Source organism: Danio aesculapii, chromosome 7 (assembly GCF_903798145.1).
Source record: "Danio aesculapii chromosome 7, fDanAes4.1, whole genome shotgun sequence".
Lineage (NCBI taxonomy): Eukaryota > Metazoa > Chordata > Actinopteri > Cypriniformes > Danionidae > Danio > Danio aesculapii.
In genome coordinates this window covers 71,923-99,196 of record NC_079441.1, presented here as the reverse complement: position 1 = coordinate 99,196, position 27,274 = coordinate 71,923, and the positions used below count along the sequence as shown (strand labels likewise).

General features: G+C 40.1%; 1 pseudogene; it reads right to left on the bottom strand.

Moving 5' to 3' along the window:
• Window positions 1-4,653: 4,653 nt before the first annotated feature.
• LOC130232570 (uncharacterized) lies at window positions 4,654-26,881 on the bottom strand (annotated as a pseudogene).
• Between the last annotated feature and the right edge of the window lie 393 nt (window positions 26,882-27,274).

The window sequence follows — 27,274 nt, the reverse complement described above, 5'->3', positions numbered from 1 at the left end:
GGCGCTCAATATCTCCACAGTGATGAACATTTGACTCTTACTATCTTAACTAGATTTGCTTCAGCATGTTGAGTCTTCAACTGGTCACATTGGCACCCGAACAGACTGACATTAGCAAGCAGACTCACATTCCTCAGATTTGCATTGTAAACAGAATGTTAATCCTTTTCCAGGTTAATTTGCTGCACACCAGCCGACAGTAGACAATGGCACTTATTAATTAGTAAGGGCGGTGTTCATTAGGAAGCCCAAACAAACACACACACAGGAGGACAGCATATCTCTGAAGCGTGAGCAGCAGATCTGCTCTTCATCCCAGCAGACATTAAAAACACGCAGACTAAAGCTTTGGGTTTACCAGAACCACAGACACAATCCAGATGATTAGCGGAGGATTATCAATTTATCTATTTACACACACGACAATTTTAGCTTACGCAATCCCCCTATAGCGCATGTGTTTGGACTGTGGGGGAGCACCGGAGCAAACTGGAGCACCCAGAGGAAACCCACGCCAACACAGGGAGAACATGCAAACTACACACAGAAACACCAACTGAGCCAGCTGAGGCTCAAACCAGCGACCTTTTTGATGTGAGGCGATCATGCTATCCACTGCGCCACCGCATCACCCAATAAGAAGAACTCCACTGCTGGAAACCCCATCACATCTTCTACATTAGCATTCCAGCTCAGTCAATGGAGTCTACAGGCCTCTGTCACAATCATCTCTGCAGTAATCAAGTCTTCAGAACATATCGGTGGTGAACGGACACAAATACAATCTCATTAGCTGCTGTAATGAAGTTAGCTATAGCTGAAGTGTGTGTGTGTGTGTGTGTGTGTGTGTGTGTGTGCGCTAATCTACTGATGAGTTTGACAGCGTCCTACATTCGCTCTTCCTCTATCAGCTGTGCTTGATCTGATGAACGCTCAACAGCCCAATGCAATCAGCAGCACATTGATTTGACTGGGCTTTTCTGCATCTCATGTGTCAGATTAGAAGAGCGGAGTGATGGAAGGGAACGTGCGGAGGTTTGTCATTCAGCCAGTTTAGATTGAAAGCCTGTGTAGTGCTGATCTGGAATATTAATATTGAGTTAATTTGGTTTGATGAGGGGGGTTAGGGAAATCTGCAGAACACAGGACGGCATTTAATGAAAGGTTAACTCACTGCTGGTATTGTGCATTACGGTTCAGCAGGACACAGAATATCTGAAATACACTAACCCTAACCCACACCAAACCTGGGCCTGTTTCTTAAAGGAGGTTAAGTGAAAACTAGTATTTTAACCCTGACACGAGAGAAACTCTGGGTTTTCTGTTTCAGCATGGCAGGTTTGTTAAACTGGAGACAGCAGGGTAAGTCAAGCCTGTGTCTGAAAGAGAGGAGACTTTAACTCAGAGTCAGTTACTGTGGTCATTTACTCTGGTCAGGAGCAGGTTTATCCTCTAAACTCAGAGTTTCTGTCCGTCTCCTCACTTTATTAAAGATGAAGCTGTATTTCTGGCCTTAGCCTTTCGTTTCCACACACCTATTTTAATGCTCATGTTGGAGATGCACATAAAAACCATTGATGGAAACGCCAAGATATGCATAACTTTTGAAAATACGCATGAAAAACAAGGGAGCATAACGGAGTAGGATAAACGTTTATTCAATAAGAGGCACATAAAACACAATGGAAACACTTTCACTGAACACATTACAGAAAAAAAGTCAAGTGATTTTGTTAAGTGATCATTATAAGTGATGATGAAAGTGTGTGTGAATGGAGAATCCAGCAGGCTGAGCACACTGTAACACATCTGAACTGTTGCTTTGGTCAATCTAAAACGCCTGAACTGTTTCAGTATTAGTGTTATTATATTATTAATGACCTCCAGAGCGTCTGTTCTCCACACTGTAACACATCTGAACTGTTGTTTTGGTCAATCTAAAACACCTGAACTGTTTCAGTATTAGTGTTATTATATTATTAATGACCTCCAGAGCGTCTGTTCTCCACACTGTAACACATCTGAACTGTTGCTTTGGTCAATCTAAAACGCCTGAACTGTTTCAGTATTAGTGTTATTATATTATTAATGACCTCCAGAGCCTCTGCAGCGTCTGTTCTCTACAGCTCATGGCTTCAAACAGGTGAAAGTCATTTATTAAATAAAGAAAAGACTGACGCAGCTTCCTCTACCGCAGTAAATTCTGTGTTTACTGTTGATATTTAGCGTCTGTTTAATCAGGAAGTCTCGATGTTGTTCTCTTTGACTTGTTGGATGGAAACGCTGCTTTATTCGCATGTTTTATATGCTTTATTCCAGTTCTCCACATACATTTAATTCACTTTTTTGGATGGAAACACAGCTATTGTCTACATTACAGTCACACAGAGAACACAGTCACGTATGAGAATGGCTTGTGCTTTATTAATGAATAATTATCTTAAATTCACTGCCCTTCGACAGGGACATGTGCTGTAACTAGATTAATGGATTATTACTCGCTCTATAAACTATTGTTTAGTTCTGCTTACATTCCCATATCAACCTCTATCACTGATCAATAATAGAGTCAGACACACACACGAGTGCACTTCTATATCTCTTACAAACTCAACTTTAGACATGTTCTCCTAAACTGATCAGCGTGTGTGAAAGTGGGAAGTTCAACACGTCCACTGAACACTGAGTTCATCCTGTTTTGTCAGATTTGTAGTAGAAACTATGCAGTAGCTTATTCTATGTCATTTAATGCCATTACATCTGAAATAGCTTCAAAATTACGTCCAATTCTCCACTTTTTACAAGTGAAAAGTTAATAAACGTCACACATAACATTACTAATTTCATTATACTTAAATATTTAAATACTTTGAGTGTAAAATTATGCATTGAGCAGCTGTTTTCCCACACTAACTGTCTCTGTTTCCCTGATGCAGTGTCGCTGTATTAAATATCGGCTCATATTTGCTATAACTCTCGAGCACATCAGGTTCAGCTGGAGAAATGCTGATCTCTATTCAGATGTTGCCAAGGTCACTCGTAATATCTGCGCTCCATTGATAATGCCTTCTTATAGTCACGGTGTGCGTGCTTAACTCTGAGTTGGTCTACTCAAAGTTGATTGACCCAACTCAGATCAGCTGTTCTGAAACCCAAAACTCTGAGTTTTTAATCTCTGTAAATCTACTCAGAGACCAAGTTTAAACACAGAGTTGGTTGAAGCTCCTTACTGAAACAGGCCCCTGAACACACACACACGCAGACACACACACACACACTAAATAAAAATGTGTCAAAAACAAATGAATTTTGCTCTACCGTCTATTAAAGGTTTGCATCATCAACAATATTTTACCTTCCCAAACTCAGGAGAAGCAATTAGTGCTGTCGACAGCGGCAGCCGAGCGCGAGGGTTTCTGTTGTGTAGATGAATATCTGCTGCTATATTTGTGGTTCATAGCAGATGAGTTTATTTATAGTGTAAAGTGAAGAGACGTTTCCTGAGGTTTGTGTTGTTTTCCTGTTGTCTTCTCTCTCTCTCTCCCTTCATGAGCTTCCTCTTAAAGATAGAGGAGAAACAAGAAGCAGATTTGCTCAATCTAAAGCCCAGATTCTCTTCAGTTCAGTATTAACTCTGTGTTGAGGAATGGTAAAGTGATCCATTATATCTTACTGAATCCACCAGAGCTGTGATGTTGGCTGAATCTGTGCAGTTTCACTGAATGCCTGAGGAGCTGATGGAGATTCTTATCTATGAGGCTTTATGCACACACTCTAAATAATGCTTATAATGACTTCTGCAGAGCGCTGGTGAAGACTCTGACTGATAAAACCCTTCTGTAAAGCAGCAGTTTCTCATCTAAAGTCAGCTGTAAAGTGCTCAGGTCTGCCGTTTGACAGAATGAGGCTTTGTTCTATTCTAATGAGAAACTGCTATTGACAGCAGGACAACGGCACAACGCACAGCTGCTAATGAGAACTGGAGCTTTTTGGCTGCTTTCCTGGACGTCTGGAAGCTCCACCAGGCAGAACAGTGTCCTTTATTCCCACAGAAACACACGTATATCTAAACCTCGAAGAAATGAGTTAAGTCAATCACAGGCCGCTGTTTAGCTACTCTGTGCATGTTGAAAGTGGGAAAGTCTATATATTGCTGTTGCTGTAGGCCGTTGTCATCAGTTTTCCTCCATTCCTGCTCAGCGGATCTGCAATCTGCCTGCTGGATTTACACTGTCAGGGATAAGAGCATGTTGCTGTATGATTTATTAATGAAGGGCTCCAGAGATTACGGTTGTACATGCTGTAGGGTCACCGTTCTGAGCCTCAAGGCTATTAAAGAAGCGCAGTGAACGCAAACAGAAGCTGTTAGCTGGAGATGTTCATTCATTCACACTGAAACTGAGCTGAATTTCAGCTTAATCTCACCCGGGTCCAGAGCTGTAATCCAGCAGGAGAGCTGCTGTAATGAACAGTCCAGCGATCTTCATTAAGCTCGTCCAGTGTGAGTGTGTTCATGCAGGATTTCTCCAGTATACGCCGTACAGACAGCAGTTTCAGCACACCCAGATGCCTGATGGAAAGCTTCTGTTCTACTGATGAATCTTTCAGTGTTTTTAGCTGATAATTAATGGTGAAAGTGTAAGGAAAACTCCATCAGGCTGTAATGATGTTTGGATAACGATATGCGTTGAGGGAAGTCATTGAGTGGTGGACAGAGTTCAGGTTTGGTTTCCCCTGATCATCCTCGTATCTGCTTATAAACTGTACACAGTGAATTATCACAGTTACATTAAACAGAAATGGTTGATATATGCGACCCATACGATGATATACCTCTCAGAGATGAAGCCAAACAAAATGAGGTATGAGTATTGTGTCCTACAGTCGATACAGTCGAGCAGCTAACTATGACTGAAGCATTTCAACAACAACCAGAGGAGGAGCCAGGAGAACCCACTCTGAGAAGGAGAGACGCAGAGGCTGGAGAACAAAGGGTAGTACTAGGAGACCAGATTAGACACCGACTATGAGGACAGCACAGTCCTTTAAATGTACAACAAGGCCGGACACTGAGTGAGGGATGGTGAGGGTTCTTATGGTGCTGGAGTGATGAAAGAGAATAACGTGCAGGTGCGGGGCTGATCAGTGTTCAGGTAACAGTGTTCAGGGTGACTGCGGTGACAAAGTAGGGAGAGCCTGGCCTGGCCGTCACACTAATGTAATGAGGATAAAACTAAGTGCAGGTGTAACTCTAGTGAAGTTTACTGAATAAAGCTGGGGTCCCGCTGGACTTTTCTCCCCACAGACTTCCATTCATACGCACGCCAATGCGTCAGACTGGAAACACAAGCTCATGCGACAAGTTTCGCAGATTGCTGCATTGCAAAGTTCAAGCTTGGTGAACTCTGACCTGTGAAATCGCCTCACTTGACTACGTGAGACCAATCGAGGATCAAAACTGGACCTCTCTGGACAGAACTGTAAAATATGGACCAATCGCTCGCTTCTCAAATGTCTAATCCCGCCCCTTCTCACAACGCCGTACGACAGAATTTCACACACACAAGCTCTAGTGTGACCGCAGCTTTAGGTGTTCATGTGATTTATCTTCTGATGCTAATCATCTTCCTCATTCTGTCAGAAACACACCTCATGTTCATTCAGCATCATCAGTCCGTCTCTACATCCACACACTGACAAAGAGAGATCCGTCTGTCCTTAATAAAAGAGATCTGTCTGAGAGATCCGTCTGTCCTTAATAAAGCAGATCTGTCTGAGAGATTCGTCTGTCCTTAATAAAAGAGATCCGTCTGTCCTTAATAAAAGAGATCTGTCTGAGAGATGCGTCTGTCCTTAATAAAGCAGATCCGTCTGTCCTTAATAAAAGAGATCTGTCTGAGAGATCCGTCTGTCCTTACTAAAAGAGATCTGTCTGAGAGATCCGTCTGTCCTTAATAAAAGAGATCTGTCTGAGAGATCCGTCTGTCCTGAGTCAATGTAAGACCAGGATTGTCCTGCATTAGACACAGCATGGCCGCCGTCAGGCTTCATTACACAACTAAAGCACACACACAGACTCTCTGAGAGAGATTCATCCTTTACCTCTTTATTTAAAGCTTGAAGATTATAGCAGAGTGTTTCCTCAGAGAACTCTGTTGTACTGTAAACGGTTAAACTATTAAATCTATCTGCACCACTCTCCTCATCTACAATCATCATGCATAATCTAACATAAAAACATCTTGAACATCATACCATGTAGAAAACATGATAACTATAGAAAGATCAACAGGCCCTGCTTATTGAGCTGCGTTCACAGAGAATATAATGTACAGTAGTCAGCCAAACAGAGCTGTATTAACTGTGAAGCACAGTGGGGGTCCAAACTCTGTCCTGGAGGGCCGGTGTCCAGCATATTTCAGTTCAACCCCAGTCAGACACACATAAACCAGCTAATCAAGCTCTTACTTTGTATACTAGAAACTTCCAGGGAGGCGTGTTGAAGAAAGTTGGAGCTAAACTATGCAGGACACCGGTTCTCCACGACCGAGTTTGGACACCCGGGTATGGCTGAGAACAGAACACATACAGAGGCTGTGTTAGACTAGGAGAACAGTCTGCTGAGGACACACATCTGTATGTGTCGTAGAGACTCATCTGCAGCGTGTCGCACATCTGGATGAGGAAACCCTGCTATGTTTACTGATGTGAACCACAGGCTGTTCTGCGTGGAGACCTTCATTTTGTTTCTGAATATGCGGCTATTGAAGTGCGGAGACAGCGGTGACCTCTGATGACACCAGGACATTAAACACTAGAGCCGGCACAGTTTACCCATCACTGGTCTACTGCTCTGTACATCAGACGATTCTCTGAAGTCACCGTCACTCATCGAGCTAGTGTTATTCAGTAAAGTAACTGAGCAGAGGTTAGGGATGAGTAGACCTGTACTCTATGAAGAGGACGGAGAGTGTGTGAGCTTTACAGCAGTGAAGGAGGAGACACACACACACACACATCTGTCCTGCAGACCTGCCTCTCAGATTATAACTTCACCTGTTCTGTTGAGGGGCATCTGTGTGTGATAATTACACCGTTAAACATCATCTGCATGCTCTCTCTGTGTGTGTGTGTGTGTGTGTGTGTGTTGTATTTCTTATTAATTTGACCTGACTCTGATCATCCATGACTCTTTCGCTGTGCCTCATTCTGTCATGATTCCTCACAGTAAACGTAGACTGAGCTGTAGTTTGATTCTGTATCTGTCATTTATCTCACAGCGAGCCTCAATAATAACTCCAGAGGACGCAGTTTTGACCTCACACTGCTTTGCAGTTGATTCTCGAGCTGATTTCCTCATCGGATTCTGCCCTGCGATTGATCAAGCTAACAATCACAGAGGCTACCAGCGCAGGAATATTCCCCAAACGTGTCTCTGAGGAATAAATCATGGCTGAAAACACACAGCATGAGCAGAGTCAACTAACACAGGGGAAACACAGCTCAGTTCTGCTGAGAGTCCTGACATTAGCCCAGACGTAACGAGTCTTGAACACTATTGACTTGGTGTGATTATCCTCACTGTAAAGCCGGTCTTTGACAGCATCACATTATTAAAGCACATTACCACCGTACATTAGCTAAGAGTGTGTAAGAGCGAGAGGAGGAGTGAAATGGTCTGCTCTGTGAGGATGAAGAAGTTCATTTATGGTGTTAATGAGAGTGTTTAAATCACTGATGAGTATAATAGCTGACAGGTTTATCAGTGAAGGAGAAGACGGAGGAGGAAGTGTCATTAAAGTGATGGATGTGTCTCGTGATGCTCAGACTCACTTCAGGAGGACTAGAAACATTCATGATCAGTCTTAACAGTCACTGTAGAAAACAACAGCAACAAGAGCAACAAACAGAAAATGACCACAACTCCTGCACTAATTCAATATCTGTGAGAGAGAGAGACAGTTTTACAGTTGTCTTTTTTTATTTCTGGTGTATTCAGTAATGTTCTTGCACTATCCTCTGAATAAATACTGTCCATTACTGTCCATAAATACTGTTTCACCTACCATTATGTAAGAGGGGGCACCCTGCTCTCCCAACGGCTGTACCCGCCCCCTCTCTAAGTCACGTTAATTGTATTATCCATATAGCGCCAGATCACAACTTCTTCTAATAAACAAGCTGAACAGCGTATGTAATATCTCATTTACACAGCAGCATGTCGTTTCTGTTCTGCGCTCGCGTCACGGCTAAAATATACAGATGCAGACAAGTTCAGCGAGTCTCCTACAAATGCATAGAGACTCCCGGATGCCTGCAAACTAATGATAATCTCCCGGAAATCGCACGTCTCCGGCCCGGTCCTCAAATACGTCCCGCATCCCTCCTCGCTCTTCAGATACATCGTGCACATCCCATGCTGTGATGTGAGCGGAGCTATCTCCTATTGTCTAGTTATGACCTCTCCTGGAAGCTCTGTGTGTCTTCCGTAAATTCATACCGGCTCTGTGATCCCCCTAAATTAATTAAAATACCCAGAAATCATGGCGACAAGAGTGAAAGAGCAAGAGAACAGATCGCGAGAGGCACAGTGCTGGTCTAAACATGACATTTGATTGGTTAAATGAATAGAGCAGTAAGGATATCGTGAGTGTAAATCCCTCAGTGATCTGCTGTCAATAGTTGGAGATGAGCATATTATTTGAATGGTTCTGCATGTGTTTAGGCCTTTTTACATATAAGAACTGAACGTTCAGTGTTGACAATATTGCACGTCCACTAAAAGCTGGCTGGAATTATTAGTTTTTTAACATGAATATTTAATAATATCACTTCTTGTAATACACTCATTGCTATAAGTGGTTTAAGAGCCTGTTTCCTTTTAGTAAACAAGTATTAGATTTATAGATCTTTCATCATCTGCAATGGTTCCTAATTGCATTGTTTGTCATTTTCTGTGGCGGTTCATTCAGCTTTGGTGACCCCTGATAAATAAAGCACTAAGCTGAAGTAAAATGAGTGGATGAATTATTTTCTGTGCAGCTGCTCCTGGCCATGACATGTTCACATCTACATTTTTATAAGAGACATGTTTAATAAACGTCTCAATAAATGGGCCAGACATTTCTGACTTTCCATACCGAGAGGCTCAGGAAAGGTTCTTCCAGGAGCCCATAAAGATACACTGCAGTGACAAAAGCTGCACACTCTGTGAATAAAAGTGATCATTTATAATTGACAAATGATTGTACAGTTCAAATAATTGTTCAGGTATTTACTGCTGTCACGGCTTAGTGCTCAGATCTGCTGTTTTCTCAGATCTGATCGTTCTGCATGGCTGTTCACACTGCTCTTATTGATGTGGCCAATATCAGATCTGCAGTGTGAACAGATCCTGGTCCTAAACTGACCCGCATGCGCAAAAGTACCGATACGGACAGCACAAACTGTCTAATTATACACACTTGGTACTGTATGAAGTAAACACGTTATCAGATCATGCTTATATGATTATTGTCATTTTCACAGACAACCGTGGTGTATTTCCTCAACTGTAAATGATTGTTCTGCTACTAATGTGTATTTCAGCATTTGAAATCTAAAATAAGTCACTTGTGATTGAAAACACTGATCATTTGAGATTTATGACAACTGCAGAGTGCGTTTGGTTGACCAGCGGTGTAATGAACTCATTAAGCTGGATCAAATCAGCAGGATGCCCTTCTGGATCTTTCACTTAATTTGAAGACACTACTGACTACGCTTACATGGACATCTGTGATCTAGTTATTTACCTTAATAGATATTAACATAATGAAGGTGTTTACGTGAAGTGCTTTCATGTAAGTTTCCTGTAATTTTGGTGACTCTAACTGCAGTTCGGCAGTTTCACCTTCACTCATGAACATTTCCTTCATGCCCCCATGACAAACTGGGCTATTAGACACAAATAAAGAGTAAGGACAGGTGAGAGTGTTATGGAATTTAATAACGCACGCCGAATGGAAAGAAGAAACTTCCGCATTTCACATGGGTGTGTGTGTGTGTGTGCGGTCCTTTACTGACAGACGTGTGTGTGGATCTTGCCAGAAAATATGGTGAAAGTCCTACATGACGGTAATAGTTTGACTGCAGTGTTTACTTCAGTAATGCCTCTAATATCTGCATACTCCACATGACTTAAGTCCATTTCTGTTTAGTTCAGTGATGACTTTAGTCTAATTAAGGTCATTAAAAATCGCTGTTTAGAGCTGATGTAGGCCTACAGTTCAACATTGATGTTTACCTGAATAAACAGTGAGTAAACACAAGTACATCTTATTGAACATCATTTATTTTCATCACCAACTATTATAGTAGATCAGTTTCTCCAGCAGTCTGTGATGCATTTTGGAAACGGGAGATGAGCCCCTGGTCTAATGCGCCACCTGGCTCGAGAAACCCGTTCTCAAAGACTTATTATTTGGGTAGCACACATATTGTGAATGCCTTCGGCAGAACTGAAATGAGCCATTTTAATCTAGATTAATTCCAAGAGTACAGTGAGATTAATCTATGCCCACCTATCAGCCCTCTCTCTCTTGCTGAATGTCATGTTTAAAGTCATTATTAAAGTATAAAGTATAAAAAGTTTAATGTTACAGTCAAACACGCAGACACTTGTCAAAACAACAAACCTGGGATTAAATAATAATCGATAAAACCAAAGATCTCAGAATACCCTGATGTTAATGTCTAAATAGACACTTCATGTGCAAATTAAACATATCTGAGGGTTAAACAACACACTCTTCCTGCTGCCGGAATTAAATAGTAAAACTGCATTGTTTATCACAATATCTGTGTGTGTATGCGAGTGTGTGTGTGTTTTAATGACAGTATAACAGTGTGGTAAGCTTGCAGACGGTAAACTACAAACTCAAACCAACATTAGTCCTGTTTAACTGGCGGTCAACAGTGCTGTGATAGTGATTGGCTGATCAGGACTCTTCAAGTAACATTAATCTGAACTGATATTATTAAGCAGTATAAACAAATATAAATGCCACATGTGCTCAGACTCCTGCATTCAGAGCAGATGGAGGATTATTCCTGACGCCTGCACAGCGCCACCTGCAGAACACTGATCAGACAGACACAAACACACCTTTACTGCTGTCCTGAGATCTGCTGTCTGATGATCAGGGAACCGCTGGTGGTCTGTCGCTGCTCAGTACAGGTTATTCTGCTGTTGATCCTGAAAGGGAAAGACACACTCAGTACAGATAAACATATTAGACAAACCTTTACTCTGCATTCACACACAAACACCACCATAACTGACATAAGAGCTGCTATAAAGCCATCCTCTGTGTTTGGCACACTCTACACTGTAAAAGCGCTCCAGAAATAAAGATGAACTGAACTAAAACTGCCAACTGATGTCAGATGTTGACTGTGCTGCTTTACTGCAGTGTGCTGATCTGCTCATTTCAGTCTAGATCAGTCGGAGCAGATGCTGGAACAGTGCAGAAAACACACCTGCTTCTGCTTTCTTAGTTTTTGTGTTGAACTGCATTCTCAAACCTTCCTCTGCTTCAGGTTATCTTTAACAGCGGTAAGCACACAGCTTTAAGCCACATTACTGCCCCCTGCTGGTTAGTGCAAGCCAACATCACTCAAGCATCCTCAGATAGCAGACGCAAGTTAAATCAACATTGAATCAATGTTAAAACATCAACCAAACTATCATTGAAACAACGTTAATCATTGATTTATAGCCAGTTTTTCACCCTGAAATAATGTTAATTAAATGGTCACAAAATCAGCATTTATTCAACCAAAATTAAATCACTATTAACACTGAAACCAACATTGAATAAGTGTTCAAATAATAAACCACACTATCATACAATCAATGTTGAAATATTAAGCTGACTTTTAGCCAGTTTTACACCCAGAAATAAAGTTAATTCAATGATGATAAATAGATTAAAACGGTCACAAAATCTGCATTTCTTCAACTACAATTAAATCAATATTAACATGAGGAAAACACTCATCAGTTCAGTCCTGCTGTAAGTACAGTATGATTTTATTCTAATAAATGTTTCCTCCTTTCAATCAGAGTCCACTGGGCTGAAAAGAGGAGAGCTAAAGTATATAACTCTACACTGCTAACAATCCTTTAACGCGACTTGGTTAATTTGTTTGTTTGTTTTACAGTATTTAGAGAAGTTCAGCTAACTTGTGATGAAAAAAATGAAGTTTTGGAAAAAATGCTGAACTTATTGGATGCAGTTTTTTTTAAATTGTTAGTTAAAAATAAAAAACCCACACAAACATTAACTTGTTGTACATGTTGAGTATAAAAACAAAATTAATTGAGGAAACAAAATATTATTTGTACATGATATAATTGTACTCTTATCCCCCATTAGGTTATGACAGTGTTTTGCCAAACATCTTTTTGCTAAATGAAATGTTTGTGTAATTTTAGTGTACATTTTGAAAGCTCCTCGAACATTCTAATGTATTACAATATTTTAATATGCAATTTCAATATTCAAAACACATGTGCCGACATCTATTGGATCGCTCTGTTGAGAAATGTTAAAGAAGATCACATCACCAGAAACATCACTCCTGAAAAAAAGGTCTTTTAAATGCAGCTAAACTAAATCTTCATAAAAACTAGCTGGATCAATGGTGTATCTTAGTCAATGAAATAGTTTATGGTCAAATCATAAAGTTCAAAATATGTTGCATCTGGGAAACCTTTGAGATCCAAAAATCCAGCCTGATCTCACGGGAAAATGTAAGTATTTTACGTTTTGTCACTATAGTGGCTAATTCGTATGAGTTCAGTCGTATGAAATTGTACGATTATAAAAAGGAGGCGTGGCACCTAAACCCCACCCCTAAACCCAACCGTCATTGGGGGATGAGCAAATCATACGAAAATGTACGAATTAGCCACTAAATCAGAAAGTTAGGAATTGCCGTGAGATTGTGTTGAAAATCATAGTGCCCTCCACCAGTATTACAGCCATGTTCAGGACATGCTCTGGGAAGGCCTGGATGCCCACTTTGAACATGTCTTTCTCATCATCAGATGGCTGAAACAGAGATTCAGCAGTAGACCAGTTATTTCTTCATCTCTTTAAACATACAGAACCAAAATAAAGAACTCATAACATTTCAATTATAGCAGAAATAAAGAACTGCTTAGTTCATTTAACAGATTACAGTAGCGGTACAGTAGTACAACAGCAAACAGATTATTATAGTTTAGTAGTACCGTTACGAACTGTACTATAAAGATTTCTCACCTGTCAATGACACAATGTAGAGGAGTACTGTCGTCTCTGATCATCCAGTCTTGAATGGTGATCTGAGGGGAGGGTGGGGTGTGTGATTTCAGTGCTCTCCATCATTTAAGTCTTCTTTTTAAGACAGACGCATGTGGGATAAAACACCCAGATCAACCCAGTTACTTTATTTAGTTTGAGTACATGTTAACAAAATTAAGTGAAGCAGAATGAGTCCATGTAAACACACTTAGTGAAAATACAGCATCAGTAATCGGTTTAGCCAAATAATACAAATAAAAGCATCAAACAAAAACCCTGAACATTTGACCTCTTAAACTTGGAAGTTTACGGTCGTCTCCTGTATAAAGTACAGAGGGTCCAGCACAACTGCCCGAGTTCTGAAAGAGCAAACACATTCATGGTAAAATGACAATAGCTGCAATGCTAAATATAAATCATGACTTATTCTTATGATGAAATGCAGTACTGACCAGTCAGCATCAATGTCACACCAACACACCTACAACAGAAATAAGACGAGTTCAGGCTGACTCAGTCTACATTTAGACTTCACAAATGCTCTGAATAATACAACAATGAAAACATTGAATATCTCAGCTGTGTTTTATTTCATTTGCCCATATCAATTCAGATTCAGTTTGGACTGAATCTAAGATTTCAGATTTTAATTTAGATTGCTGTGAAAATGTACCTGTACCTTGTACTTATAACCACAATGACAGAACCTGGACGTCATCATAAAGCAAAGTATCAGCGATCCCTACATGTACAAAACACTCAGACTCAAGATCTACTTATAAGTATTTCATTTGTGATCACATCATGTGTAATTTACTGTTATCAAGGCTTCATTTAAATAAAACTCACATGACCTCCTAATGTTAGCAGACACATATTTATATAATTTCAGTATTAATGGCTATAATGACTCAAACTGAGTTATTCTGAAGAATTTTAGACTGTGGAGGAACACCTCACCTTTACATCTTCATATTAGCAGCTGTTGAGGTTCATAAAACAAGTGAACTTGGCTGAACCTGCGAGTTGAGGAGATTTATGTTCATTAGTAGAATATAATATCCATGATCAACTCATCTACAACAAACATTTAATTGTGTGCTGTAAGGTACACATATCATGAGGCAGACGATGCATATGACACTGTAAACACTTGCTAATCTACTTTAAAATGTCACACTTACTCTGTGTCACTCCATGTCCAAGACTGAAAACCCGTAAGGTCCAACTTGAAAACTCATCAGGTTTCCACTGTATTCTCTGGAAAGTTCCATGACAGATTATTCAGTCATCTTAACCGGTTTTATTAATCGGTGTAAGGCTCAGAGTACCTCGAGAGCGAACACAAATCTGGCGGTTGTGTGAATATTTGAACGGCTCTCGCGACACTGTTGGCCGCGCGCATGCGCAAACACGCGCACACACACAGAGAGAGATCGGTCTGTGTGCCCCTTCTGTCGAGCCAGAGCTGTGCGTTAGACAGCCACTACCAAATAATAGCTAGCTTACTTTGTGCTCAGACTTTATGTAATAATAATATGCATGTAAACATAAAAGAAATTGCTTCTGAAGTTTTAAAAAAGAAAAAATAATCATCAATATTGATTCAATCTGAGTATTTTCAATGCTGTGAAATGAAGAAATCATCAATATTTACTAAATGTCAGTGATTTCAGCAAAGCCAAATTATTGAATTATCAGTGTTGATTACATGTGCGTTTTTCAGTGTTGGGAAATGGGTAAATGATCAACATTTATTAAATGTCAGTGATTTTAACAAAGCCAAATTATTGAATTATCAGCTCTGATTGACTGTATTTTCAGTGTTAATAAATGGGTAAATGATCAACATTCTCTTATTATCAGCTCTGATTGACTGTATTTTCAGTGTTAATAAATGGGTAAATGATCAATGCTAATTCAGTGTCAGTATTTGCAGTGTGAAATCAACATTTTTTCAGTGTCAGTATTTTCAACAATAGTAAATGACCAAAATATCAACGCTAATTCAGTGTAAGTATTTTCAGTGTTAGGAAATGAGTAAATGATCAACATTGGTCCAGTCAGTGTAAGCATGTACAACAATGGGAAATGATTGAATTATTAATGTTGATTCAGAATGTAATAAATGCTGAATATTCCACCTCAACCAGCCGATGATTCTGACAGACTTTCAGCAGTGAATCAGTGCCACTCTGCTATCTGAGCACACTGTCTAACACACCAGTGTTCCTGTATCTACACGAGACATTTATAAATACAGTTTTACTAAATGAGCTTGTAACACATTCATCTCATCGATCTCCATCTTAATTCAGATTAAATACAGATACTCTTCTTTCAGGATGGTGTTTTGTACATGTCATTATTGTATGCTCCACATCACACGCTTCATATTAAACACAGACCTGATGAGAGCTGCAGGAGCTGTAGGAGCACATCCACATCAGAGTTCCTCTTTCCTGTTTCTCCATGTTAGTCTACCTGTACACACCTTCCTTTATTAGAGAAACCAGAGCAGACGCTGGAGGGGTGTTTTATACCTGTGCTGTGGTGCATTATGGGAAGTGGAAGAGACCAAGTGTGGTGGATGGAGGGGGTTTATAATCTATTGATTGATTACCATTACTATGTATACACAGCTGTACTGTAATTAAACACAGGCTAGAGGATGAATAATAAGTGTGTTATTTTGAGATGCAGTCGTTGGTTGAGTTGATTATTGTTGAGTCCATCAGTATAAAAGCCCACAGATGGAGTCTGCTGATGATCCATTATCAGTGTGAGATGAAGACAGAAGACACTGCAGTCAGAAACCACTGGAAGATTATTAGTTTTTCTCTGAGCTAGTGGTGAGCAGAGCGGGGCTTTATAAAACACTGAAACAGTGGAAGCAGATGTGTTGAAGATTAGAAACCTGTCTCTACAGCGACATCTGGTGGTCATTTATAGGTATTGCTCCAGAACAGCTTCAGCAAAGAAACAGTTAAGCATACTGAGGTATTAAACTCCACATTGTAGGATTGGCGGTTCTAGACCAGAGTGACTGGGGGGCCGGGCAGGGGCCGCTTGTGCTTTTAGGGGGCACACTTTAACATGCATCACAAAATACTGAAACAATTATTCAGTCATTTTTTCATGCATCTCCCTGCAGTCTTCATTAACAAGATAATTAAATAACATCCATGTTCATTAATTTGACGAGTAGCTTTCTATTGTAGTAGAACAACACATTTCTAACATTCGAGTTCATCAAGGCACATTTTCACACCTGCAGACTTTATCAGATGCAGCTGAACTCATTTTTTGCTCTCCCATTAATTAAAAATAATGTTTTCTAAGTGATCTTTAACAAAGCAAGGAGATTTTCACAGTATTTCCTAAAAGAATCATTCTGGAGTCATAATAAGTCTTATTTCTTATAGTTTATTTCTTGAATAAAGGCAGATTGAATTAAGAGTTGAAAGGTCAGTGTTATTAGCCTTAAGAAATATTTACTGTGTATTTTTGACTGTCTACACAACAAACCAGTTATACATTAACTTGACTAATTATTCCAACTTTCCTAGTTAACATGGTTAAGTCTTTAAATGACACTTTAATCTGAATTAAAGACTAGAGAATATTTAATCCAAATCTGATCTGACCAAACAGGTGTTTTATATGATGCTCGATAAATCAAGATGACCATAATCATTTAAATGTTTAGTGTGGTTTTGTTGTTGTGTTGTAGTTTAATAGATATTATGCATTCAGTATGTAAAAAAACCTTCATTATTTTAATACCTAATCTCTTTAGTGTGGATAATCGGGCGATGTGAGAAACTAGTGGAGTGCAGGGCACAAAGTAACACGAGGTAAAATGTAACACAGAGTTTTAAGGTATTTGCTCATTGTTAACCATGGCATGCCTCCAAGGTTTTCACCACACTGTCGGCAGACATCTTCTGCCAATTATTGAAAAAGATCAGCAAAATTTGGATGAGAAACACAGGAGAACCAATTTCTGCAGCATAAAAGTATTTTTAATAAAGGTATTTTTTTATTATAGTCTATATAATTTGACATCTTGACATCTGTGAAAGTATGTTAGTGAAATCCTGTTGTTGTGATTGCTGTCGTCTAGGCTAATAGATCAAACCATTTTGAAAGATGTAAAAGACACACAGAGTCTGCTGGCCAGTGTTGAGGAAAACACCACACAGGGGGTTAGTTGTAACAGGGTGTTACAGTTAAGCCACACACTGTTGGACACCAGATAAACTAACTAAATAATTGTTGAATTTTGAGTGTAATGTTGAGAACTTTAAATATTAAAATGTTTTTTAATAAAAAAAAATAAATGTATTGCTAATAATGCCGATAAATCCAAATGTGTTCATCCAATAGATAAATAAATAAACATGCTGATATGTAAAATAAACAAAAGTTAGGTACTGGGGAAATACACTAAAGTAAAGTAAATTTAATTAATTATGTGAAACCTGTCTTTTTAAGCATGTGTTAGAACTAACCCTCTGTCTGTAACAGCTTGCCCTGCATGTGAGGTATGTACTAACATTTTTACTCCTGGCACTTTTGGCAATACTGTACAGAAACCATTGATCCGGCAGTCATACTCGCTGTTCATTTGTAGGAGAGGCTTGTGTTCTTACTTTATTATTTGGCCAAAACCCGAAAGTGTTACGTTGTGCCCCGCTCTCCCCTAAGCTCTCCAAATATTTGAAGCAAACGCTTTGCTAAATGAATTGGTGTTTGGAAACATGTGAAAGTGCATGCACTGCTGACACCTGCTGGTCACTGCGTGTAGATGCAGACCAAAAAGAGCCCTGATCAGTGTGTATGCTGACGAGATCTGAGGATAGGTGATAAACAGCTGTATTTATAACTTATTTCAGATCAATAAATCTGTTTTATTCTGGTGTATATATTGATGGTTCTCGTTTAACTGCTAAAGACAGTGTGAAATATGTAAAGTGCTGTAGAAATCAAAGTCTTTAATGTGTTTATCAGCAATCCCCATCCTGAGCAGAACACCCAGAGAGCAAAATACACTCGGGCCAGTTCTGGCTAGATTCTCGACTGCAGGAGACTTACCCCTCGGCCCGACTCAGTCTGCTGCACTCGGGCTGGATGCCTATGGACTCACTGCCCGATTCCAACCCAAGTCCATGGTGCCAGATGTGGCAGCTGTAAACGAGCCGACGCTGCCGCATCCGAGCCAGAATCGGCCTGCGAGTATCAGTATAAAAATAACAATAAAACTGCACAATAAGGACACAATGAAGTAAACAGGAAGACTAACAAAAAACAAACAAAAACAAAAACAGTGGGATTGTATATCTTATGGTTGTTGGGAGACCTCTTGTGGCAACAGTGTGTAATTGGCTCTTTGCCTCCAGCAGAGGTGGTTGCTGAATGGAGAGAGGCGGGAGGTAAATGTGCTGTATTGTAACAGGTGTTAATATCACATACAGCCCTAATATGAACAGTCAGTGATGTTTTGCCTCAAATGTATTAAGTGCTGTGTGTGACCAACTGCGTGTGGTGTAGCTGCAATTCAATTCAATTCAATTCAATTCCCCTTTATTTGTATAGCGCTTATACAATGTAGATTGTGTCAAAGCAGCTTCACATAAGAGGTCACAGTAAATAGGAACAGTGTAGTTCAGTTTGTAGTGTTTAAGTTCAGTTCAGTTTAGCTCAGTTCAGTGTGGTTTAATAATCACTACTGAGAGTCCAAATACTGAAGAGCAAATCCAACGATGCGCAGCTCTACAGATCCTGAACCATGCAAGCCAGTGGCGACAGCGGAGAGGGAAAAAAACTTCACTAAAGGCGGAAGTGAAGAAAAAAAACCTTGAGAGAAACCAGACTCAGTTGGGCACGACCATTTTAATTTCTCCGCTGGCCAAACGTCTTGTGCAGAGCTGCAGTCTCAGTGGCGGAGGCTGGAAGCTGGCCTCAGCGAAGACTCGTCTGTCTCTGGAGCGTCATAGGAAACAGTCTCATGTTCTCCACTCTTCCATGACCATCGCAGTAGTTGTTCAGGATTCGGCCAGGTCCAGGATATGGAAACCTTGGGATCATCTCGTCGTTGGTCTTGGATCGAATCAGTGACTCTGCATAGTCTGAGGGCCTCTGGAAGAGTATCCCCAGGTGGAAATGGAGAATAAAGAAAATAATTAGCGTAGCTGATGTTCACAGTGTATATCAGCAAGATGCATAACCTGTGTGTAAGCCCCCTAAGTGGTGCACTAAGTGTATGCTTTACTGAACAGATAGGTCTTTAATCTAGTTTTGAATTGGGAGAGTGTGTCTGAGCCTCGGACGTTATCAGGAAGGCTATTCCAGAGTTTAGGAGCTATAAATGAGAAGGCTCGACCTCCTTTACTCGACTTTGCTATTCTAGGTACTACCAGAAGCCCTGAGTTTTGAGATCTTAAAGAGCGAGTTGGATTGTAGTGAGACAGAAGATTGGTTAGATAAGCAGGAGCTAGATTATTTAAAGCTTTATATGTAAGAAGCAATATTTTAAATTCAATACGAAACTTAACAGGCAGCCAGTGTAAGGAGGATAAAATTGGGGTGATGTGATCAAATTTTCTAGACCTGGTAAGAACTCTGGCAGCTGCATTTTGTACTAGCTGAAGTTTGTTAATAGAGGATGCTGGGCAGCCAGCAAACAGAGCATTACAGTAGTCCAGCCTAGAAGTCATAAAAGCATGGACTAGCTTTTCTGCATCTGAGATGGATAGCATACTTCGTAACTTAGCGATATTTCTCAGATGAAAGAAAGCAGTTTTTGTGACATGGGAAATATGATTTTTAAAAGTTAAATTGCTGTCTAATATGACACCCAGATCTTTTATAGTAGAGCTAACGCTAACTTTGTATCCCTCTAATTGTAGGTCGAGTTGTGAGATCTGCTGTGTACAGGATTTAGGCCCAATAAGTAATAATTCTGTTTTGTCTGAGTTTAAGAGAAGATAATTGTTGGTCATCCAGTCTTTAACATCTTTAATACACTCAGTTAGCTTGGACAGATTAGACGTCTCGTCAGGTTTAGTTGAAATATATAATTGAGTATCATCTGCATAGCAGTGAAAGCTGATCCCATGTCTTCTAATAATGTCTCCCAGGGGTAGCATGTATATTGTAAACAGTAAAGGGCCTAAAACTGATCCTTGAGGCACCCCGTATTTTACTGGGCTGATTTGTGAAGGCTGTCCATTTATATTTACAAACTGGTAACGGTCAGATAAGTATGACTTAAACCATTGTAGGGCATGTCCCTGGACACCTGTAGACTTTAAGCGATTAATAAGGATACCATGGTCAATGGTGTCAAATGCCGCACTAAGATCGAGTAGAACTAATAGCGAGATGCACCCTTGGTCAGCAGCTAAGAGTAAATCGTTGGTTATTTTCACTAATGCAGTTTCTGTACTGTGATGAGCTCTGAAACCTGACTGAAACACTTCAAAAACATTGTTGGTCTGCAGAAAGGAGCATAATTGAGCAGAAACAACTTTTTCTAGTATTTTAGATATAAATGGAAGGTTTGAAATAGGCCTATAATTAGCTAAGTTGCTGGGTTCCAGTTGTGGTTTCTTAATAATAGGTTTAATAACAGCTAACTTGTAAGGATTTGGAACATGGCCTAAAGATAAAGAAGAGTTGATAATGTTAAGAAGAGGTTCTCCTATAACAGGTAGCAATTCTTTCAGTAACTTTGTTGGAATTGGGTCCAATATACACGTAGCTGATTTAGAGCTATTTATAATTTTGTCTAGCTCTTCCTGTTCTATGATTTTAAAGCACTGTAGGTTATTTAGATTCAGAGACGTGTTTACTGGATCTGAAGTATAAGGCGGTGCAGAAAGTTTAATATCTCCTATTTTCTGTCTAAAGCCTTCTATTTTATCACTGAAAAAATTCATGAAGTCATCACTACTAATTTGCGGTGGAACGTTTTGTTCCAAAGATGACCGATTATTTGTTAATTTAGCGATGGTGTTAAATAAGAATCTAGGATTGTTTTGATTATTTTCTATCAGTTTGCGGAGGTGCTCAGCCCTGGCAGATTTTAAAGCCCTCCTATAGCTGGACATACTGTCTTTGTATGCAATTCTAAAGACTTCTAAATTAGTTTTTTTCCATTTACGTTCCAGGGCACGGGTTGCTGTTTTGAGAGCGCGGGTATGACTATTATACCACAGTGTAGTTTTATTCTCTCTAGCCTTTTTTAGTTTGATGGGTGCCACAGTATTTAGAGTGCTAGTAAAGATGGCATCCATACTGCTGGTTACTACATCAAGTAATGATGACAATAATATGAGCAGGGGTGAATTCTTACCATTAGGCCCAATCCCAATTCTATTTTTGTCCCCCTTCCCCCTTACAACCAAGGGTGTAGGGGAAGGGCTTCAAAATGTACCCCTAAGAATTGGGACCGCACTACAGTACCTGCACACGTCATCATATGTCATCGCCATCTCTTACTTCATATGAGATCAGACGATGGTGACTGCTGTAGTTATTCCATTTGGGTCATTTTTTGGTGTTTATCTTCAGGAAATCACTGAAGGCGTATATCATGTCATCATAACAATCTAATGTGGTAATAAGATCATAACTGTACTGTGTATTTACAGTGGCCATATTCATCTGTGTAAACACACCAACACAACAGTAACATTATAGCAGACACTGTAAACAGCTCATTCTCAGCCACTAGACTCTTCTGACAGGGTATTGGAGTGTCATCGAGTGTCAGAATGTTGTGGGCCTGCTGTACAGGAGTTATTATAGATTTTAGATCGCCAGATTTATTTTTTTAAAGCATGACAGTAAAACATGATCGCGGTTTAAGAATATTAAAACATCTGCTTGTTTGTCGTAAAAATTTGTAATAATGACAAAAATATTTTTACCCCTTGGTTTTGAGTGTGGTCCTGGCAAATCTTTGTTGCCCTACACCTTCAAGCTAAAGAGAATTGGGACACCCCTACCCCTTGGCGTGCATGCGCAAAACGAGGGGTAGGGGTAAGGGGAAGGGCTAAGGGGTAGAATTGGGATTGGGCCTTAGTTTGTTTTTGTTTTTTAGATGCATGTTTAAATGCATACTGTTACCAGAGGATATATTTCTGTTCCAGGGATGTTGAACTTTTGCATATGAATAATGCTTAAAGATGACTATGTGCAACACTAGGGTTGGGTATCGGGTATCGTTTGGGTTTTTTTTTCTCGATACTGGTGCCAAAACCGATACTTTTTAGCTACAAAATTAATTGACAAAATATATAATATATATATATATATATATATATATATATTCATTTTCTTTTCAGCTTACTCCCTTTATTTATCCGGGGTCGCCACAGCAGAATGAACCACCAACTTATCCAGCACGTTTTTACGCAGCGGATGCCCTTCCAGCCGCAACCCATCTCTGGGAAACATCCACACAAACTCGTACACTACAGACAATTTAGCCTACCCAATTCACCTGTATCGCATATCTTGGAATGTGGGGGAAACCGGAGCACCTGGAGGAAATGCATGCGAACGCAGGGAGAACATGCAAACTCCACACAGAAACACCAACTGACCCAGCCAAGGCTCGACCCGGCGACCTTCTTGCTGTGAGGCGACAGCACTACCTACTGCGCCACTGCGTCGCACATATATATATATTTATAATAAGTTCAAAGTAAACATCAATTCGCATTAATATATTTCTTTTGATCATGTGTTTGTTAGCATGAATGTAAGATTAGCATTATGCTCTTAACATTACATTAGCTTACTACTAACCTGTGGAAAGGCTGTCATCAAAATCAGGGAACAGCTTTTTTCTGGGTTTGGGTTCTTGTGACTACTCTTACATGGACATCAGTGATCTAATGATCTGCCTTCATCTGAATAAGACAGTAATATGATTCAGGTGTTTACACGAGCTGCTTTATTAATGTTTCATTCATGATTCATGTTTGATGTGTTTCCCCCTTACATGCAACGTTTGTAAAGCATCTGCTGCATGTCGGTGTGTCAGAATCCTAGCTTGTAAAGTACAGCCATACTGTAGAGTGCTTAGTTTAAGCAAATTAGATGAATGTGATCATGCGTGTTGATGAAGTGAGCCGCTTACCGTATGTGCTGTACTGCACACTTTGCATCTTATAAGCAACAATAACAAACGCCTGACATCGCTGACATCCGCATCCCTCAAAGCTGTTTAGAATTAGACATTTAGCGATGGTGTGACAACGCGTACTTGTGTGTGCCTTTGATGCACCCCTTGATGCTTCTTAAGGGCGTCACACAGCGGATGTGCTGCTCAGAGCTGCGGCACGGAGCGCACATGACAGTTGATAGTGTCACACACCAGACGTGCACATTGGCATGTTATTTAAAATGAAACTATTCAGATGGAGTTCTGTGGCGCGGCTGAAATATGAACCTGTCCTGAGTCGTGACTGGGCGGCGCGGACAGCTCTGACTTGCGAATTCAAAAATGCATGGCGCTGCGCGTCGCCGAGTGGCGCTTCTGGTGTGCGATCTGCTTTACGTTCTTTTTCGCAGCACCAGAATTAGGCACCGAAATTCATATGCTGATTCGGTCCGCTGCATACTGATTCGGTCCGCTGCAAGGTACTGGTGCCATAATAGGGTTTCAGTACCCAACCCTAGGCAACACTCTCGGGTGGTCATTTGGGCCTCCAGCAGAGATGGTTGCTGAATGCAGAGAGGTGATGCATGTTTAAATGCAGACTGTTGCCAGAGGATATTTATTTCTGTTACAGAATAAACACTGCAAAACGCAGTTCTCTGTGTCCGCCACTATCGAGTTACTTTAAAAATGCTTCTCTTGGTTTTTAAATCTCTACATGGCCTGGCACCGTCTTATCTGTCAGAAATGTTGATTGAGCATCAGCCTGGTCAGTCTCTTCGATCATCTAACCAGAGACTGTTATGCATCCCTAAGTCGAGGCTGAAATGCAGAGGTGACCGTGCCTTCGCAGTAGCTGGTCCTAGGCTATGGAATGCTCTGCCCCTCTGTATCAGATCTGTTTCACCCCTGTCTGTTTTTAAATCTAGGTTAAAACTGACCTCTTTGATTTAGCATTTGATCAGTGAAAATTGTCTGTTTTAGCTATCATTTTATATATATATATTTGTTTTTATTTGTTTTAATTTGTACTGTGCAGCACATTGGTCAATTTGCCCGAGTATCAGGGAACATCTTAATACTTAAAATGTTGTTTAAAAAAATAATAAAGTGATTTAAACATTTGACACATTACCTTAGCTTTCTCTTTTCCCTTCCTTCCTCCATTCCTGTCAGGAGCAAAATGTAGCCACCTTGTAATGTATTTTCCAGCTCTTTATCAGTGGTGCTCTTGGTATGGACATTTGTCCTCACTGCATCTGTGATTAAAAGATATACAGATCATTTGTTGTGAACAAGTACAAATGTTAAAGTAACATGCTTGCTCTCACATGAGTACAACCTAAATGGGACTAAAAATGATATATAGAGATTTATTTTGTTCCTCTGGTTAATGATAAAGAAATTCACAGATGGAACAGCCCATAATTTTATTGAAATGAATATTTAAAACCAACTTACTGACTATGACAGTCCTAAGTAGGAGTGCAGGAAAGGCCACTTTGTGGTTTGCCCCACTCCAGTTAATTTGTTTAGCCAAGGAGTTAGCCAAAAGTTATCCCAGGACACGCCACACTGCTTCCTTAGTGAAACGCCAATAATTCCAAAGCTTTCTTCAGGCTGCTCCTTTAGTAGATTGTCAAGCTTTACCACATCAATTAAATTGGACAAAGGAAGGTCAAATGTGCTTATATCTGGAATTTCATCAGGCCGCAGAGTACGCTTTTGTTTTTGCTGATTTATGACCTCTCGTGATTTTAAAACTTCAGTCAGTAGTGCTAAAAAAGAACAATAATGTATTAGTATAAATCAACCTGTAGCTTATTCCTATACAGCTTGTGTAAATACAACAGTGGGTTAGACACTGCTGATGTTCTCTAGTTGATCTTTACTTTCTAGCTGCATTAATCTCCAAATTTAGTGATGCTGTGAATTCTGACATGACGAGTTTCAATAAGTTCCGTCTTGATCTCCAACTGCACTGGAACAAGGACTGTAAATGTTCTTAACTGTACTGAAACGTACAGTATCTGTGCATCTTGATGGTGTTCTTCAGGATTCTGCCACAGTGGTGGTGATGGAACTTGTGGTGCTGCATCAACTTCTGAAAGATCCTCCATTCTGCCTTTTGTTTTCAGCCTCTTTGTTCCAAATAAATGTCCTTCATCACGGTCACTATAGTTGTGTCTTTTATGTCCCCTTATACATTTGCAAAACAAAACATCATTTTAGTATAGTGCCAGGGCAATACTCGCAGGTTGTAACAGATCAATAAAATAATGTTGACAGTATGTGTTTAAAATAATTGCAATGAAACCTGTTCTTTCTGGTGTATGACGGGCGATCCTCGTCCTCATCTGTCTGCAAGTCAGACATCACAGTTGCCTGTGAAAGTTTGAGTCGAGTTTCCTCATACGCGTCTATAATAAAACATCACATTGTTGTTAACCTCCCTCCCCCAAAAAGAGATCAAATCCTGAAATGCTATCAAAGTTAATTAATGGCTATATTACCTATAGAGTAAATAATCTGTACCCTGAAGTTGCCCAAGATTTAAGCTACGGTCACACTGGGCTTTGTGTGTGCGAAATTCTGTCGCACGGCGCTGCGAATATGGGCGGGTAATAGGATATGATGTCACACGTCAAATGGTTTAGATTTGTACAGAAGATGGATTCCGACGTACTTTTGCTGTGTTTGCTGCGACGACGACGAAAACGCCTGCAAAGGAAGAGATTGTGGGTTCACCCTATTCTCCAGACAAGGAATGAGTGGGGAGTTTCATTCCCTTATTCAAGAGCTTCGTCTGGATGAAGAACGCCACAAGGAGTATTTTCGCCTCAGTACAGCCGATTTTCATCGGTTGCTTACAATGGTTGCCCCGGCAATAGAGAAGCAAGACACTATACTGCGTCAGGCAATAGGTCCAGCAGAACGTCTTGCCATATGTTTACGGTCAGTATTTTAACGTCAGAAAACTAAATGTCACGACATCTGTTAGTGAATAACGTGTTTAGGTGTGTAATATACATTACAAACTATAGATTAAAAGTTTTTTAGTAAATGATGCATCTTTCACATCATATTAATTTACCACACCACCTCATTCTTTACCATATAATTACTTGTTAAGTGTTAACATTAATTTGATGATATAATTACAAAGAAAATGCGCTGCCACGTTCATGAAAATATTTTTTGTATCAAGAAAGAAAAAGACTAATTTTTAGAATTCTTTCTTTAATTTGAGATTTTTGGCAACTGGTGACTCCTACCAAACCATATCCAAGAGCTTCAGGGTGGGCAAACCCACTGTTGTTGGAATTGTGCCATCTGTAGCTAAGGCCATTTGGGAGAGTTTGGTAGAAGAGTACATGCCCGTGCCTCAGGAATCAGATTGGAGGGAGGCTGCTGAGGGGTTCTCTGCTAAATGGGCTTTTCCTCACTGCCTCGGTGCCATTGATGGGAAGCACATTACAATTAAAGCTCCTGCTAATTCTGGGTCCCTTTTTTATAACTATAAGGGCCAATTTTCTATTGTTCTTCTGGCAGTGGTGGATGCCAACCACCTGTTTAAAGTGGTAGATATTGGTGGCTATGGCAAGAGTAGTGATGGTGGTTTATTGTCTGCCTGTTCTTTTGGAAGAGCTCTCAGAAATGGAATGCTCCATCTGCCAGCAGATGAGCCCCTCCCGAATGGCCAACACCTTGGTCCAGTTCTATTTGTGTTTGTAGCGGACGAAGCATTTCCCCTTCAAAAGCACCTTCT